This window comes from Aquila chrysaetos, chromosome 3 (genome assembly GCF_900496995.4).
Source record: "Aquila chrysaetos chrysaetos chromosome 3, bAquChr1.4, whole genome shotgun sequence".
Lineage (NCBI taxonomy): Eukaryota > Metazoa > Chordata > Aves > Accipitriformes > Accipitridae > Aquila > Aquila chrysaetos.
The window spans coordinates 59,310,005-59,329,884 of NC_044006.1; the positions used below are offsets into that span (position 1 = coordinate 59,310,005).

Below are 19,880 nucleotides of genomic sequence, written 5' to 3' on the forward strand. Positions count from 1 at the left end.
CAGCAATATTGTGAGAGGAAAATAATATGTATGACAACTTAATGTGATTTTTGGTAACCCAATTACATTTTCAAAGTTTGCATAATGCAGTGAGAGCTCTGCAATCTGCCTCTGCTCAAAAGGTTGCTCGACTCATTATCATTACCATTTTTTGAGTAATAACAATAAAACATTTGTCTTCTACATACAAAGTGCTGGTGAAAATTGGTGTTGCTACGAAGTGTATACGGAAAAGAGATTCATTTGTTTTTATGTGGTTATGGGCAAATACAAAAAAAAATTTTGAAGCATAAATGTCAACATTAACCTTTAGCTTGAAGGTCTCTCTCAGCCTGGAGGGAATGTTGGATAAAAGAGAAGTAAAATTGAAATAGAATAGAAATTCTTCATAAAATGTAATTTTTTAATGTAATAGTATTATAATTTAAGACACTACCAAAACCATACAAATAAATTCCTATTAACATTAAAGGTCTCTCTCACTTAGCTGTTAAACAAAAGGCCACCGCAGACAAACAGAAGTGCTGCATAATGAATTGCTGTTGTGAAAACTAAGGTCAGTCTCAGATTCAACCTTCCCCTTCAAACAAAACATGCAACAGGAACATGAGGATCAAAATAAATCAGTAAATAGAGAACTCAAATTTAGGAAGATATAAGAGGAAACATTTATTTTCCCACAATGAAACAATTCCATCTGCAAAAGAAGGTAAATTGTTAGATTGCCAGTTTTATTAGCTGTTTCTCGTTGCATTATCATCATGCTTAAGAAACCTGCTCCTAGAATCATTCAGATACCATAGAGACTTTATTTCTGGACGTTCTTAAGCTGAATAAATCATTAAGCATTGTATAGAAAATCCACAGAATAAAAAATTTACTATTTGAGTTAATTTTTTAATGGAACATTCAAGGCCTATTAAATTTATGAGCTTTTAGGGTAATGTAAAATGCTCTTTAATAAGCTGTAGCACATTGTGACTCCCTGTTTCATCTGTATTACTTAATGGTCTTAGGTCTTGCTGCTATTAGGCTAAATTGAACAAATGAGTGGAAACTTTGTTAATTGGGAGGAAAGCGGGAAATGTCAATCATTAGTCATTAATCATTTTTCTTTTCATATCTGCCTTTACAAAAGCACCAGCAGAATGTACTGGACACTAAGTATGTTTTAATTAGAACAGAGCAATAAAGCCATAGCATCATGTTGGAAGAGAGACATTTTACCTGGACTTTTGTGAACCTAGGAGTAACAGGGCATTAAGACAATTTGCGTTAGGAGGACCCTTTTAAAGCTAATATTCTTAAGGCTTTCAGCTGATCAGCAGTTGTCCTGTGTGAACTACTTGCACCACATTTAATGCCAGCTTGCTTGCAACAAAGAAGTTAACATTAAAAGCGAAAATACCACAGTGTTTATAAAATTTAATCTGTTACCATCCTTGCAAAAAACCCAGCTTCACTGTGTTTCCTCAACTGCTGAAATACTTGAGGGTTCCCAGGCTCCTGTAGTGGCTTTAGCTCATTGCAGATGGTAGAAAAAATGGAGATTGTAACACAGACACCCTCAGGAAGGTGAGATTTTGCAATACAACTCCTGATACTGCAACCACCGCTGTGTATGGTGTTGTATGCACACAAAAGTATTATCAGGATCTGGTTACAGCGATAAGAATCCCACCCCCAGTCAATGTCCTGTCTTTTATTGCCTGTCCCAGCAGCGGAGCTGTGCTCTGCAAACCTCTGTGGAGAGAATGGCTGGTGTAGAAAGCAGAGCAAAGTGTTTGGTAGGAAATGAATGATAGAAAATAAATCTCTTCTTGTTCTTAATGATTATTCATTCTTTAGAGTGCCTTGATTTGGCAGCCTGCCTACTCATTGGTATTCCCCAAGAATGCTGTGTGCTCTACTCTGTGGGATGGGATAGTGCAGGATGGTACGGAGTGGGATGGGATACGATGGGGCGAGTGTTGGAGTGGACTTTCTCATCCAGGAGCGCTGGATGCTGTTTGTCCTGCTCCCTCTGATGGCAGCTGCTGTCTACTGCCTACCACTGTGAGAGGGCAACTTGCGATGTCCAGCTAGATGTCCTGTGGTAGGCTGTCACATTACTTGTTAGAGCAGTCATTTATTTTGCCTTGTTTCATATTTCAGTAATGAGACAATACTAGAAAACTTGAACAATAATCACCGCCTGAGTATTTAGGTGTCAAGACTGTGGTTCAAACACCTTTCTACTCCAGGAGATGGATCCTCAAATGACAAATGTTAAAATACATGTTTTTATTTGTGGCCACTTCCCTGAGAAATGTGCAGTTTGCATTTCTTTCTCAAGCAGTACTGAGCCTGAGAATCAAGTTTAATGTTGTTTTTAATAGAAAGGTCAGTGATGGCTGGCTGTATTTCAGAAATTCCTATGTGAAAGGACGCAGCTTGTCTCTCAACAGAGCTGCAGATGAGCAATGATCCAAGCACAAGGGAGGTCAGTTCAGCTGCCCAGGGGATCAAGATGGCTCAGATTGTAACAGGGATTTCTGAAAAAATGAGCTGTGGCTTCCTGCAGATCAGTCAGCCAGGCCTGCTGTCTGTGGAGAAAAAAGAGCATTATTTGGAGTCTGAGATTCGGCACTGGATTTTCTCTAATGCTCATTATGCTTCAGCTACTCTTGAGCACCAGCCACTGCACTGGCGTTTCATCCACACCTTTATCTTGGTGCAAGCACTGCTTCAGTCCAGGTCTGCTTCACCCATTGGCCACCAGCAAACTGAGTGCCCTCAGCTTTGATTTGGCTAGAATTCACTTTGAATTCACTGTGATGCTGTTTATAACTATTCTCTTCCAAACAAACACCCTCAGCTCAATCCATCTTAACTTTTGGGGACTTTGTTTCATTGGAATCTGGAAATCTCTATGCAGTCATCTGACACCGAAGCTCGTGGTAACAGTCATAAAGAACGCTGCGGCTCTTTGCAGCAATCCTTGCTGACACTGACCTTTCTTCACCAACTGAAATCAGAATCTTACTTGAGAGATGTCTCCTGTTGAGGAGTATTTTTATTCCACTTTTTGATTGCCTCCACTTAATAGAGGTCTTTTCCCAGCATTTACTAGTTTTTCATCTGGGGAACAGGCATCATATTGCCTCACCCCAGAAAGTAGGTTTCAGATAGGTGGGAGTCTCCTCCTGGGAGAAGGTCTTTGCTATATTCTGTTCAGATTAATTCCACCAACCTCCCACCTTCCCTGCTGTTGCAATATCCTGTTTTGGATTCTAGGCAATAAAGGAACAACATTAGTTTCAAATGTTTTATTCCCAGAAAGGCTTAGATGAACACAAGGGCGTGCAAGGTTATGACCTTGCATGTGGTCCTGACAGAAACTGCTAGTTAAAGATGCCAAACTTGCACAGGGAGAGCAGAAACGCAGTGGGTGTTTAGAGAAAAATCTTCCCTGGGGAAAATTGGTTCCTGGAGGGTAAGCAAGTGCGAACAGATTCATCTTTTTGTGGATTATTTTCTTTTCTCCCTTCTCATTTCCCCACCTCTAAAGAGATTTTGTTTCTCTGATTCAGTGGTCATGGCAAGCTGTAAGGCAGTGGAAGATAAATGTATTGTCTATTGAATAGTAGCTAATATTGTATGCCAGCCAGGGAGATGTTCTGTAGCATCGGTTTGTCCTATTTGATGTGACATAGGGACATTTCAGTCAATCAAGCAGTACATTATCATTTCAAGCTCAGGGAGAGATACACTATTAATCTAAGTGAGCTCCAGTCAGACTTGACAGGCAGGGGACAAATCCTTAATCAATCTTTTAATCACCCACCTGGGGTGATTTGAATGAAGTCAATTAAGGGATCTTTCATCAGCAGAAAAAGCTGTACTCAGCTAGTTGAGGAAACATGCAAGATCTCCTTTGTGAAGATGTCTTTAGAATAAAACTCTGTGGGTATTTTTGTCTTCTCTCATTCACTTGGGGAGTAAGGTGGATGAGAAAGGAAAGATGAGTGTCAGATGATTGTATAAAGTTTCAAAATTATATAAACACACATATGTATTCGGAATAAATTTCCTCATTCTCCAGAAGTGCTGCAAATATTCCAGAAAATGCCAAACCATAAAGAAACAAAAATACTGAATATTTATATTCATAGACCAGCTCTATACAACATCATGGTCAAATAATTGGATGAGGTGTTAAAGGAGTGCTTTTGCTATTGTAGATAGTGAAGAAATACATTGTATAGAGACTGACTTTTATAATTTACTTTTTCTCTGTTGGCTTCTCTGATATAATTTGTTACTAATATTTTGTATTCAAAACTCCTGCCAGAGCTAGTGAAGCACAGGATGTCCATAAAAAGCAAAACTTGGTTGTAACTTCTAGACAGAGATAATTATATTTTAACTTGTTGGGATATGCCATTAAGTTTTGAGCAGAGGGTGATCCTTTTCCATTGAATCTTGAATTGTGTGATTTGCTTACTGAGACTTAATATTTACAGACCTTTGAACATGTGACCTGTTGTGCAATCAGTTTGCTTCTGGAAAAGGTAGGGCCGCAGTGTTGTAATCTGTAGTGTTTGTCATTCCTGTAGTCACATAGATTTGAAGTTCAAAAGCAGCTTAATCTTAAAACCACCTGACAGTCTACCCACAGCATGACCATGAAAATGTGATTAAAACTAAAAAGTACCTTCTCAGGGCATCCCTAACGGAGCCTCTATTAGTGGGGGAATAAAATTGCTGAGGAAATTTTCAGGATAAACATGTTAAAACAACTCATCTGTTGTGGTTGCTAGACTTCTTACTCAGCCTTTTTTTAACAGCTTTGTTGGGCAATTTGTCCTCTTCATTCTTGTTTGAAATACATCCAGGATTAGACTTCTGTCACGTGTACATTGGGAGAGATCAAACCTCTTCAGTTCTGTGATAGTGTTTTTTTCTTCCCCAATGGAGTCATTTCATAGCTGTATTAGGGACTTGGTGGTAAAGGTTGAGCTGACGCTTAAATCATAAATTTTTATTTTCCTCTCTACTTAGATTTTAAACTGAACAAAATCGCCAGGTCCTGGTAATGTTGTCTCACATTCTTATCTCTGCAGAAGTCTGAGATAAATTTCAAAAGACACAAACAAAACCTACTTGAGAGGGACCTGAGGGAGGTGCAGGATTGCAGTGACATTTTTTGTAATCCGCTTTGGCATGCTTTTGATACTGCCTTGCGTGAGCAGCTAAAGCCACTTCCTTTTTGAATTGCAGGTGTCATTCCAAATGGAAGCTCAGAATCATGGGGATGCTTGGGAACCTGAGTCGGACACCTGCAAATCAATCACATAGCTGGTGGGAGTCACGCTCCCAGTTAACATGAGCCACCTTTATGCATCTGGGAAAAAAGAAACAGACCTCTTCTGTACAGCTGGACCTACATCCTTGCTTTTGTGGTAGTTGTTCTGGTTTGGATATGTTAATTTTGAAATAAGAGGTGGAATTTGCTGGTTGCTGCACGTGGTCAGTGGGACATTAGCTGTGATTTCAGATTTTGTTTTCCAAAGGAAGGCAGGAGCCTGCATACAGGATTTGACTCCACTTCTGCTGAAACCATAGGAGAAGACAGAGACCACCATGAAGGACAGCTGGCAAAACCCCCACAACCAACAACACACCACAAAGCCCATGGGAGCCATTAGCCGCATGGAGGAAAGGTCAATTAAGGCTTATAAAGGTAAAGTCACTTCTCAGTTCTCCTAGCTTATCTGTTTTTACTTTCACTGATTTCAGACAATTTACTTCATAGTTACACCAAAGTAAGAAGGAAACCGGGAGTTTGCACAAGGGTTCACATACGTAGGATGCATGGACCTGAAGGAGCCATGAAGCCAGTGTGTCTCCTCACTCAGGACCACTTTCAATGCAAAGGCTCCCTGGGTGTCCTCGAGCTGCTGGTGTGACCTCTGCTCTCCCTGCAGGGACACATACCCATGCCTGGGGGCAGGACGGTGGATCAGAGAGTTGGGCTCCTTTTGCTGTGTACTGGGTCAGCGATGTTCCCAGGCTGTTCTGTAGCAGCATGACATGAACTAGAGCAGCCCCAACCTACTTATGATCCTGGGGTCAGGTTAGGTTAAAAGCACAGTACCTAAGAGTGTCTTGCAGCACCTGGGACCACCTATATGCCCCAGCATATCCCAGCATCCCACTGAACAGAGATCCAAGTGTGTGCACTGCCCCTCTGCAAGGTCTGGATTTCCACGGGACGGCGACGGAGCCCATGGGCCAAAGGGTACCTGAGCTACACCTCACCCCCTTCCCACTACAGTCACCTGGGACACCAGGGCATGGGTGTTCAGATATATCCTCAGCCCCCCACTCCCTCCAGACTCAGGAGACAAAAATTGCATTTTACCTTTCACAGGCAGGGTTCTTACAGTCAGAACCCCAATGGGCAAGACTGAACACCTCTACGATTCATATTCTTCTGTAGGATGTTGTTACCCTCCATTTGTACAAAAACTCAGATGGCAGCTGCCTTCATGCAGGCTAGGAAAAGAGTCATGGGAGTGAAAGAGTGGCCTGATTAAACCTTTCTTCTCTTCTAGTCCACACCAAGTTTTTGAATCCTGAGGAGATGATAATTCATGCAGCTTTTTAAATAGCTACTTGAGAGAAGCAATTCAGGTTGCATGTAGTAGACACAGCTTTCATAAGTATATAGAAAACAGATTTAATCTTTAAAAGGAGGTTAAATTTCATTCTTAATTACAAATGTCTTTCTTTTATATAACAATTTTTTAATTACAATTCCTTGAAGAATGAATATTCTGTAAGGTTGGATAACAAGGCTATGCCTAATTTATGCCATTTAGATGCAAATGATTATTCTGCTGTGTAAACACCCAAAATCAAGTGGAAGGTAGGCAGACAACGAGGACACAAAAGAGCATAATGAAAAAAATCTTATTTTTTGATTAGGGTGAAAGTTTACAGGGTTCTGTTCCTCAAAGCCCTTTCTCATGCTAGTCCATTAACTTCACTAGGATCCTCTCATAAAAGCCCATGTCGCTGGGGTCATTCCCATGAGAAGATGGTGTTTCAAATTAGTGTAGCTTTTCTGTTCTTAAACAACAAAAATCTGAGATGATATGTGCAGCTGACTTAGGATTTTTGGAAAGTAGAACTGCAATAAATCAGTGAGATAGTACATAGGAAACCAGAAGATTAAATAAACCAGGAAAAAGTGTGTTGGCAGCATGGAGACTACTTCAGAACACTATTTTAGAAGCATGGAGTAAGTGTATACCACCTACCAGAGAAGATTTTTTAAAGGACTGAAAGGAAAACAAAATGTTGGCATGGTCAAGCATCAAGGCAGTGGGAACTACTAAATGACATCAAAGGCATCTTTTAAAAAGTTGAAGTCTTATCTGAACGAGGAAAATAGAAAAGATCATAAACTGTAGCAAGTTGAGTGTCACACTGCAATAAAGTAGGCCAGTGAGGGTTTAGAGGGGCAACCTAGGAAAGGTGTGAAAGCTGCTATAAAACCTTTTTCAAAAACATCAAAGGAGGAATCTGACCAGAAAGTCAACCAGGCCAATACATGATGAAGGTGTAGAAAAGGCACTTTGTGAAGACGGGCCCTTGCAGCAGAGCTAAATGATATGTTTCTATTAGTGCTGGTTACAAGAGAGGTCAGTGAGGCTCCCACTGGAGTCACTCTTCACAGGAGATGAGTTTGAGAAACTCTGATTGGAATAAACCTGTAAAGTGAACCTAACCAGTTGCCAGGACCAGAACAAATTCATGCAGGACCTTCAGGTGTACTCTGGTGTTAAAGTATGGAACCGCAACTGTCCTGTTTGAGTTACTGCTTAAAGCACATAATGACAAAAAGTGGAAGGCTGCAAATGGGACACCAGTCTTTAAAAAAGGGACTGAGGAATAATCTGAAAAACTGTGGACTAAGAAGTCTGACATCCATACCAAGGGCAGTGGTAGAAGCTATTGAAAAGATAGTGGGAGATCGAAGGAGCAACTTTCCCACTCATATGGAGGCTCTTTCCATGGATCCGTGTCTTCATCAATGGCCAAAGACAACAAAACAAAGACCTGATACCAAAGATATCCCTAAGTACAGAGAAACAGGGACAGCCAGAGTGAAGTTCTCCCCTCTCTTTCACAGACCTGATGCAGCTGACCTGGGCCAGCTTTGCCACCGTCTCCTCAAGCTGCTGGTAGGAAATGTCATGGGTGTAGTTTTAATGTATGTTGATGAGGGCTCTGGGCCTCAGCTCACTCCGCCATGTCCCCCTGTTTTGCACAACACCATACCCAGGGGAGAAGATAGTTTCACAGCCTGCAAGAAAGCATGTCGCAAAAGGCAGGTATGGTGCATAATGTGGAGAAGCACGTAGGGTGTGAAGCTTCTAGAGGAGAACTCTGACGGAACCTGCTTCATGTTCAGGCGTTTCATGACTGTATGTTGGAGAAAATAGGAAGTTATTTGTGGGTTATCACCTGGATTTGGGCTTATGACTATGCCATTTAAGACATAAAGGATATGATAAGAAGAGGTGAATAATGAAATGAGTGACAGTAGTGCAGATGATAAACCAGAATATTTTCTCAGAATGTTCTGCTCTTGAGTTAGTTGAGCAGATTTGCAGACCAATTAGTGAAACGGCACATGAAATTCAATGTCAATAATTATAAGATAATGCATACAAAGAAAAAAACCGTACCTCTAAGTATAAACATAGTCAGTAAGGGATTTAATTCCCTAGCACCACTCAGAAAAGAGGCATAAGAATTAATGTGGATAGTTTTCTGAAGGCATCAGCTCAATGGTTGTCAAGAGTCAAAGGCAGATTGAGTCAGACAAACTTTCAGGAAAGGAACTCACAACAAATGAGAGCATATGATTATGCTCCAGTGCAAAACTGTGATGTATCTGCACTTGAGTGCTGTGGGTGAGACCCCAGGACTGGGAGTACTGGTCTGCAAAGCCTGAGGGGTGACAACGCCGAACCAGGAGAAGGGTGCATGGCTGCCCGTAGGGAACAAGTTGCAGATTCAGTTTTACATAAAGGTCTTTGGGCTCTTGTATCAAACACTGCATATGTGGCTGATTTTTAACATTGTTAAAATTTGTGGAGCTGGTATGTTTGAGGCTCTGTCCCAGGAGAAATACTGTATGCAGAGTGCAGTGGCCAGTTTAACTCTAGGTGCTGCTATAGGAGGGAATACAGAGATAGTCCCCCCTTCTAAATTGACAGCTCAGTTACTACTACTCAAGCCATAGTCAAGCCTTTTACATGCAATTGCTGCTGAGGCCTGAGAAAGTGGCTTTTTGGTGAAACCTTCTCTCCTCAGCATGTGGTCTTCTGGTCTCACCACAGGATGAGACATTTTTTGATGTTTCTCTTGCCCTGGGGAGTGAGAGAGGGAGGACAAAGCAATCTGTCCAGCGTGTACTCATTTCCTCCTCCCATCAGGGTTAGAGTCCTGAGCCATTTGACCTCTGTCAAGAGGGATGAGCTGGGCTACCAAATCCAAGTTAGCAGTGACATTCAAGTATTTATCTCACAGACTTCCTGCAGCAAAATTGTATGTTCATTTTATTCTGCTGCTGAGTACATACATCTTTCCTTATCTCTCTTTATATAAATATAATGGGCTTTGCAGGGAATATTTCTCTGGTTGCTATTGCACAGAATATAGACAAATTACAGTAAGTCTGTGCTGTATACCCAATATAATGCCAGAGTTTTTTTATTTTGGCTAGATTATTTTCCTTAATCTAGAGGGTTGAGTGAGCGTGCTTAATTTTTATATTAGTATCAGTGGCAACTTCTTGCAAAGGCATGATACATAGAGAAATGTTAGATTGCTAATAATCCAAATGGATGAGCTAGGTGAACGTAATGTAAAATTGCTGCAATAAGGTAAATCTGTGTGGTATCTTGCACTATGCTGTTTTACCATTAGTGCTGTGTTGTATGATACTGTGATTGGTATAGAAACAGAATGCTAAGTTATGTTCTGCTGGACAAACGTACATTTTAAAAATGAAGACCAAAAACTCTATTACAAGTAAAGATATGGCCTATTTTCTCTAACAATAATGAAACAGGCAGCTTCATCAGCTAGTTTGTCCTTTGTGAGTACTTTAAAATTGTTGCTCATATTACATTGCAGCAGGTTTGAATTTTGCAAGCCAAGGACTTTCGTTGAGCCCTTCGTCTTCAAAAATTGCCCTTCAGCTGAGCTTTCAGCTAATCTCTGTTGAAACCCAGCTTCGATTACATTTCGAGAGATTAGGAGCTGTTTGTGATGTCTTTGGGAACTACAACACCAGGCTGTAGCAAGGGTGTAAGTGTTCTCTTCTTGAGTGTGCTGCTGTCTCTGCTGAAGTAGCTGTGCTTTGTGGGTTTGAATTTGTATAAAAGCTGAAGGGATGCAGACCGTTGCTAGCCCACCTAAGCGAACAGACCTGCTCACAGGAGTAAGGACTGCACAACCTGACTTAGCAGCCTTGCACAAATGAGATTCAGCAATAAGGCACTTCCATTCATTAGATCTTTATTTATCAATATCACCTTGCTGCTAAATTATAAGCAAGAATGTATTTATTCTCCATAAAAATGCTATTAAATTCCTCTTGCACTCATTTAAGAACTAGACAGATAGCTTTACGTTCCACAGGGACACTTAACATACCAAGGTAATTGTTTTACTGCAGAGTGTTTCCTACACTCTGAGAGGTTTGCCCCGTACTTGTCACTTGCTCAGCATTTTGCTACACTGAATGAACAGGATGTCACTGAGACACCTGGGAACATTTAGAGTGTTTTAAAAGACTTTAGGTGGAGGAGCTTAAACTCACCTTTGTATCTTTTGGTATCTGCCTGTTCTTGTTTTTTGCCCTGGAGCACCAACATTCATACTTTATTTACAGATCTCATCAGGCTTTGCCTTGTCAAATATTTTGAATTCCATAATGAGGTGTGTAATGTCTCTTATATAAGCTCTGGTTGGTGCTTTCCTAGGATGCCTTGCCTTTGTGCTTAAATGGTTTTGCCTGTGTTCACTTTACTCATTTTGCTTTTCACTGAGGAATTTTTTATTGAGGAATTAAGAAAATAACATTTGGCTTCTCCCATCATGTCCTACCCCCCCCCCCCCAAAAAAAAAAAAAAAAAATAATCTCAAGTAATGACCTTGCTTCAGATCATCAGTTTGGTTCTTTGGAACTAATATCAGAGATTCCTTTTTTGATAGCAAATATTGTCATGGGGACAGAAACTGTACATCCGAAAATGAACTGTGAGCAGATCATGCCACGGAAGTTGTCAGTCAGGCTATATATAATGCTAACTCTCTCAATTACTCTATTGAGAAGAGTCTGAGGTCAGAAAGGACCTTTTTCAACAGTAGGTCTGAACTGTTGTAGCATTGTGCCAGTGGCCACAGGACGTCGCCCAGTAGCAGCAAGCCCATACCTCCCCACCGGCGCAGAGCCTTTCCCAAAGTCTTCCAACATTAATGTAAAGGCTTTGAGTGGTGTTGGATCCCCTCGCAGGCACCCGGCGTGTGCAAGGTGCAATAGCCCTAGCTGTACCTACAACTGCATGTGCACGGGCAGGGGCTGCCTCTTCATGGTGTGTGTGTGGACCGGGGGAACGGGCATGGGGGGGGTTCACGGCTTGTGTTTGGGCCATCTGTGCGGCACATGCGTGCTGCAGCCAACGGAGCAGATCCGCTGCGCGTGCCTGATACATTTATCACCCCACGAATATGGCATTTCTAGGTTTCCCAAAGTAGTTTAGATAGATTTTGCCTTGTAGCCTTGTCAATGTGAGCTAGCATTGAAATATATAATCTCAGAAGGTGTTAAAATCACAGAAAATGTGCAAACCTGTAAGGTATTACTGAGAAATAGAGTCACAGTTCTAAGATGCAAGTGCGCTGAGTTGAAGGTGGATGAATGTTTCCAGCAGGAAATGGGTGCAGTATTTGTCCTGGATGAAGTCTTCATTAATACTGTGATGGACTAGATACACAATCTAAGGAATTTCTATTTATGGACTGGCTCTCCAATTCATGTTTTATGAGTTTCCTCCCAGGCAAAGCTGCTCTGGTTGGTTCATTAGCGTCTTGTCAGAAAAACAATCGTGAGGATATTAATCTGAAGCTCAAATACCATGTCAATTAGCAGGCAGGGGTTTTGTACTGTGGAGTTCAGAATGTACTTGGCAGAAGAAATGCAAAGAATCGTTTTATCAATGAGAGAGCCTTAAAGCAGTAGATACAGACACTTCAGCTCCTTTTCTAAATATGGTCTTAAAATAGTTTGCACTAGATGCCATCTATGAATGACACTTTGTTAATCTCATGTTTTAGACAAAAATATTAGAACAGAACTGCACTTTCATAGCAAATATGTGGATATTTTGATGACATAGTTTGGAGACAGAAACAAACAAAAAGTCTGTTCTACTTTATGATATAGAGAGGCAAATGAAGAGGAAGGTCACTCCTCTGGAAGATGATGATAGTTAGCTGCAATTTTTAGGAGCCACACCCTGAGTGTGGAACATATTGGTAGCAATATGCTGTGGGAGAGTCCTGTTTTATTGGCAGGCAAAAAATCATAACTTTTTCATGAAATCATCAGTAGAATCCATGTGAAGTAATTTCCTTTCAGCACAATGGGATAAAACAGCATGCTTGCGAAACTGTGACAGGGATTGAAATCCAGGGATTACGGGCATGCGTGTCGGGGCCGTCTCACCTGGTGCTTTGGCTCTCGCTGCTGGGAGGAAACAACTGAGCCTCAGCAGCTCTTCTGGCAATATGTGCCGCATTTGGGGAAAGTGCTTCCATTTCTAGGTTCAGTTTCTAAATTTTTTAGATTAAAATAAATACTTCAGTGTTTCAGTCCATTAGAAGAAGCTGGCCTTGATGCAGTTGCATTAAAGCCTGAACTAACAGTGCCAGAAATCTTTTTCAACCACTTATACTGGGTAGTGTAGGCATAAAATGCTAGTAAATAGAAATTGCAATGTGTCACATTAATTTTGAACGTGCACATAGACATGCTAGCTTCAAGGCAGGAGACAACTAAGACATTAATTTCTTAGCTAGAAAAAAACCACCCACATGAGGTCTGAAATCACGGTCTCACTGGCCATGTGTGTACTGCTTTATCAGATTGCTCCTGGGGACAGACCCAGGAAGGCATCCCAAGCTGGAGTTCACATGCACATTTCAGGCCCTTACTATCCTTCCCAAATGCCCCAGATGTGTCCACACAAAGCAGCACTGAATGACCTTCAGATCTCCTATCCTACAGTGCTTTCAGCACTATCAGCAAGAGAAATCCTTTCTTTGTGACCTACCATGTAGCTCTACCTAAGTGGCCTTGCTTGCTTCTGTTCATGATTGCCGGTAGCAAAAGCAGGGAAAGAGCCTTTCTTTTGCTTGCCTGGACCTCTGGATTCCCAGCTGGTCCCACTGCTTCCCCAGAGCTTGCTTAAATTTGAAGCAAGCAAAGCCCCCACCGGCTTCCTTGGGGCCAGGACAGGCAGCAATCCGTGCCTTCCCTCTTGCTGTTCTCATCTCAGGTTTAGTCTTTCCCTGGACCTTGGTTGCAGCAGAGGTCCCCAGCACCCACACTTGACAGCACAGACCCCTTGGGAGATGGGGAAGGTGAGACCCTTCCTGTGTGGCTGCTGCAACTGGATTTTTACAGCTTCCTCATGGAACTGAGTCATGAGAGAGAATGTGCGTTGCCAAGTGATAAACACTATGGGCAGGACTCAGCCTGGGACACTGAAATTAGTCATCTAATGTATGTGTAGATGAGATTTCTAAGCTCCCATTATCGATGATGAAGATCCAGTCCACAAATGTCAGAGGAGGCATATTCAGCAGAGGTGATGGGGTCTGGAGAGCGAGTCTGCCCACAGTGAAGGAGACACTGAGAGGCTCCATTCAGTTGCCCTCTTACCAATAGTGATACCTGGTAACTCTGAGATGCCCGAGGCTATCTTAGGCATCCCGATGGAGTTTGCAGATGTGACACAGGACCTACAGGAGACCTTAGGTCCTGTGGAACAGCAGCTGGAGGCCAGCCAGAAAACTCCAGGGCATCTTAATGGCACTGGACACTAATGCTTTGGCAGCTGAATCGAGGCTTGGATCTCTACTGACTGCAATAGGAACTGACATGCCCAGCTCACAAATAAAGATTTGCAATTAGGTGCTTAAATTTAGATACCTCAATCTCAGACTGAATCCCACCTTTTTTTCTGGCAAGAGCCAAAAGCCATTTTTGCACTCTGAATGAATTTACATCCATAAAACACACTCAAAACATAGGCCAAAGACAGTTCCTCACAGCCAACTCCGAAACAAGCATCCCCTTGGCCTCTCTCCCCTCTGGCCTTAGGACTGCCCAAGGCATGGGGATGCAGCCCTCTTCCTTCCCAGACTCCTTGGAAGCCTCTCTAACCCATTATGAAGCAAAGACTATATGAGAGATGGGCGGCCTCAAGAGAAGTGTCTCTAGACATGACCCTTCACAAAGCATTTGGAATTGGCTGTGCCCCCCAGAGCAACATTTGGGCATGAACAGCACCAAATCATCCAGAAAGGGCACCCTGCACTGCCCTTCCTTCAAAGCAACGCAGGTGAGAACCTGGTGGAGGGCAGCACTTGCTCAGTTGACTCACATGGAGCAAGGAACCACTGCCACCTCCTTTCCCCACAGGTGGGTGAGCAACAGGTCCTTTCCACCCTTGGTGTTTGACTGGGGGCATCTGACAGCCCTGGTCTCAGCCCCCAGTGCCAGCACAGGACTGTGAGAGGACATTCACGCTGCCTCCGAGAGCTCAGGGTATTGGAGAGGCAGCTCCTCTTATCACTCCAGGGAAGGCACAGGCTCCAGCAATGGTCAGCACCGGGCACAAAACCTCCCAGTGAGGCTCTGCCATGAGATTTACCTACGAGGCAGGAACTTCTGCTTCCCTTACATTGTGGCCTTTTGAAGGGCACGTGGTCACTGTCAGCCATGGCCTTTGATGCAGTCGGTGGTTGTACCAGTGACCATGTATCATCACCTTCAATGCTTGGGGACAAGACCCTCTGAGTGAAGCACAAAAGCTGATGTGAACGTGCCTGTGGTACTCAATGAACTTCAAAAAATTCTGTCTTCTGAGAAGTTACTGCAGATACTCTTGGCAGCCTGTGAAGTGGAGGAGAGTGTGACACCAGATTCATATCCTGGAAAAGTTAACATGGTGCTTCTTTGACTTAAAAATAGCTATTGATTAGATATCCCTGCATAAAAAACAGCTCCGATTACAGAAATGAATAATAATGTATTTCACATTCCTTGTAGATTCTATTTATGCATTTGTTAACAAAACAATTACTATAGTTGCACTGAATTATCTGGATATAAAATTTAGTAGTACGAGGATAAGCTCATTCAGTGAACTGTCAAGCTGCGCATGACCTTGCCAGTGTAACCAACATAATTTTATGTTTGTCATAATTGTTTGATAACTCCATTGTTTCGTCCTCTGACAGGAGAACCTGTATTTGTTATTGCTTATGTTCATTCTTATTATCACAATAGACATTCAGATCCATATCTTATATACAGCATACACTGAACCTACCAGATTTGTTTGGGAAAAAACCCCACCTTCTTAGCAGTACACCACCTCAATGTACCCCTTCCTACTCCTACTTACCCATTACCTTCTCAGCAAATGACTGCCTGCCTTGTTAGTCCAGAATGTGCTCAGATGCAAGAGAGACAATTAACACTGTTGAGAAATGTTCAGGTATTACCTCCTGGATCTCAAGAGTGTTGTGTTTTAGTGATACAAGCTACTATCAAATAGAATTGCATAGAAATGCTTTTGTTTGGGCCTTCACTAACAGAAATAGTAGAAGCTGTTCAGAAAATGAAACAGATTAGGTAAAATTGAGATTATAAACTAGAAAGAACTGAAGGGGGCACTGTAGGAACAGACATTCCTCTTTTTAGAAAATAAAGATGGTAAATGCCTGCTTGCTCTTTCTCTTTGAAACAAGAAAAAGAAAAAAAAAAAAAGATTGTCAGACATGAACCATATTTTCCCATAGCTTTTTCTCACTTTCTGCTAGTGAATAGTGAATTCGACCCCCTTCCCCAGAGTGGGAGGGCTTCGAGAAGAGCATCAGGGCACTCAGGATCCTGTCCTGCAGAACCGACACACGTCTGTACACCCCGCAGCGTGCAGGCTGCCGGCACCGCAGGCAGGGCGGTCAGCTGAACGTGGGAAACTGCAAGCGGTTTGATGCCAGGCTGAGGAGCCATCAGCTATGGCACTTTTCTTTCCCAGATGAGTCAGGTCTATGGCAGGATATTTACTTTCCACAGATCTACCCCTAATGCTCACTAAAAGGGCACAAAGAGAGGCCAACCAGTCCTTACACAAAATGCTGAGGGTTATGACTCAGCCCTGCAACTCTTAATTCCAGTCAAGCCTTCAACTATCTTTGGCTAAAGTAATCCTCCATCCTTTTCTTTGCCCCTTTGCTCCCCCTCTGCTGCAGGTGGTGGCCATGCTGGGCTGCAGGCAGGAGGGCTTTCCAAGAGCAACCCCTCTGCCCTGTGAGAAATGGTGGCTGTGCTGCAGAGAGGTCTGTGGTTTCAGAAACTATGGCCTAGAGCTTCAGAAGTGTCCAGCACCCACTCGGGCAACACACAGCAAGGACAAAATCCTGAATGGCTGCACAACCTATGTAATTGTTTTGACCACAGAGTAAATGCTAAATTTTGGAAATATTACGGGCCAGATGCACACATCTCAAAAGAAAACTTGTGGATTATAGCCAGCATCTACATCTACCAGAGTGCTGCTTCAAAGTACTTGAAAGCTTTTTAAGACAGAGTTCTGCCTTCCCGCTCAGCCACAAGAACCAGACTCCTGTGTTAGGAAGCGGCAGCGTGACCTGGTGTGGGAGTCAGCTCCAGCAGTGAGAGCACAGAGGTGGGGTTTACATTTCATTTGGATTTTGCAGTTAGTGGATATTTTTACTTTGTTTTGGACTTGTTTTGGCTTCTCTGAAGGTTCAGCCTTTTCTGGTCACAACTTTGCTCCTATTGATTAACAAAATAATTTTTTTCTTTTTTTTTTTTTTTTTTTTTCCCCACAAGAAGGACAAATCATTTGTCACTGTAGGCAGAAGCAGATGTGGAGGGCTTTGAAAATCAGGAAAGGGACCTTGAAGTGGACTCTGCACCAGGAGCAAGGTGCAGAGCAGTGAGTGCATCAATCCACAGTGCATTGAAACGAGACAGACCTTCAAGCAACGGCGGCTCCAACACCGGTTAGCTGGTGGCCAACCAAGAGGTATAGCAAACGTGTGTGTGCACACATGCATATAACACAATGGAAGTTCAAGACAATAATATCATACAAACCAAAACCAGCATACATTATTCATTATCAAGATACTCCTGAAGACATGAGAATTTTTATATGTATATGCTGGAAACCAAAAAATACAGCCATTGCGTGGAGGATGTATGATTCTCCTGCATGCCCCTTTTGTGTTCAGCCCAGGATGCCCCATATCTGTGTCTGTGGACCTGTGGACAGCCAGTGACATCCCTGCCGAGGGCTTTCACAAATGCTTGAGAGCTGTGGAAGACATTTGAGCAATAGTAAAACCAAATATCTAGGGAACTTGTTACTTGTTGTAGCAATTTGCTACATCTTGTAGCTTATTAGCTCTTTTAACAGGTTTGCACAAGGTCTGCAGTTGCCTCCTATGAGGTTGCTACAGGGTTTGTACTATGGAGGTTAAGGTCCATTTCATTTTGCCAGTGCTAAATTTCACTCTTAAGCAAAAATGCCAAGGAAACATTTTGGAGGGGTTAACAAAGCTGTGGGGACAGCCCAGCATCCCTGAATTAAAAGCCATTCCTGCCTTCTTGCTTGTAACCTCTGCTGCTGAGCTGGGTGTTGTATTCAGATCCATCTAGGGTGTCTTTGGGCAAAAGCTTTGTTCCAGGACCCAGAGTATGTGATTGTGCCATGCCTCTGAGCATGGGTGTGTGGGGGTGTGTGTGTGTGTGAGAAGCTGGTGTGCATCGTGATGACAACTCAGGTAGAAAGTGGGGTGTTGTCCCCAAAGGGCAACTTGCAAGGCACTTGTGAAGATTTTGAAGTGTATCTGATTTAACAGACTGATGCCTCCAACTGAGGGATCTGTTGTAAGGGAGGGGTGTTATTCTGGGTGTTTCCTTCATGTTGGCATCACTGCTTTCTGAACGTCTTTCTCTGTAGGAGGGAAAAGGCAAACTCCTTCCATCACTTTGATAGGAGAACCAGGAGCTTTCTTCTTCCAAGGCCCAAAGTGTGATGGTGCGTGCTCCAGGGAGCTCCCCTTGCCCAAGGAAATCTCCAGCTGAGGTCCTGCAGTCTGACAGATTTTAAGGCCCTCAACTTCAGCTCTGCTTCTGACATCACAGCGCCCTAGGTCTCAGCGTGCCTGGTCAAACAGGAAAGACAAGCAAAACAAGCACATGCTGTATTTTTCTAGAGATGCCAAGGAATACTGTAAGTGGGAATTTGGTATCAGCCTGGATATTGTCCCCTTCTCTCTATCAGAAATTCTCAGTTATGGCCATGATGAGCACATGTGGAAACCAAAATCTTCATCAGTGAGCCACCACAGGAAAGCATGTTTATTGTCCAGGTGTATTTTAACTGCCCAGATTATAGCTTCTGTGAAAGTGTTTTGTTTGCATAGGAAATGCAAGGACCACTGTGAGGAGGTACTCATTGTGGCTCATACCCCTTCTTGCTTTGTGTGAGAAATGGGAGATTTGCATACAACACTGAGGGCATTTGAATTATGAGAAAATAGAAATCCTTTCTATGTCTCTCTCCCGACACCCTCCTGTTTAACAAGTCCTATCATCCTCAATAGCAGGCAATTCATATGTCAGTGGTAGGATAATGGTTGGCTGTAAGGTAGCAGATAACATAATCTGCCTCTTGAAGTTCTACAGAAACTGTCCTTTCTATTTATTTTACTTGACCTGGAAAGAGCAAAGTGCTGTTAAGCCAGCAGGTTTGATTGATTGCAGATATATATCTATACCCAGGAGTCTTGCCTATCAGTATGTTACTTTCAAGTAAGGACAGGTTTGATTTGCAAGCTTTGTCCTTAATCTAAAGCAATGTGTAATAGAAAGTTAGACCTCAAGTCATAAGCTGCTAACAGTTATAAATAAAGGTAATCAGTGTGAAACAAAACAAATTACTTGTTCAGATAATTTGTTAAAATAAATTAAAATATAATGTGGTGCTAAGGTCGCTCTTTTGATGCTTTTGAACATCCTCCATTGCTCTCTGTCAGCTAGTGACTTCACTCAGTAACAATTGATTTTAAGAAGGAGAAAAATACAAATTATTCATTTGGATGTTGCTCTCCCACACATTCGCAAGCAACATCTGTCTTTAAGAGCTATAATGTGCCTGAGGCTATGACAGCTCCACTCTCTCAACGGACTACTTACCACTAACCTGGAGAGCTTGACAATTTATAGAAAATTTTGAAGTATGACAATTATGAGACAGCACGTAATAGTCTTTAAATCGTGTGTGTTTATTCTGATCATAGGTTGAGCAGTGGTGTATTTTGCTCTTTGATTTTGAGCCACCTAGTGGTAATAAAAATGAGATGAGATTTCTGTGCTTTAGCGTTGTAAACCTTTCTCAGCAACTATGTACAATTCAACAGGACTAAGCGCAGCAAAGTGAATTGAAACCTCAGTGTTTTGTCTCTTTTGCTAAAGAACACCTTTTTTG

At 42.4% G+C, this 19,880-nt stretch overlaps 1 long non-coding RNA gene across 1 annotated transcript; it reads left to right on the forward strand.

The window, feature by feature from the left end:
- The first annotated feature begins 3,433 nt into the window (after positions 1–3,433).
- On the forward strand, positions 3,434–5,719 carry LOC115339467. The gene is made up of 3 exons (XR_003922726.1): positions 3,434–3,475; positions 4,506–4,553; positions 5,263–5,719. It is a non-coding gene; the product is annotated as an uncharacterized LOC115339467 (long non-coding RNA).
- The last annotated feature ends 14,161 nt before the right edge of the window (positions 5,720–19,880 follow it).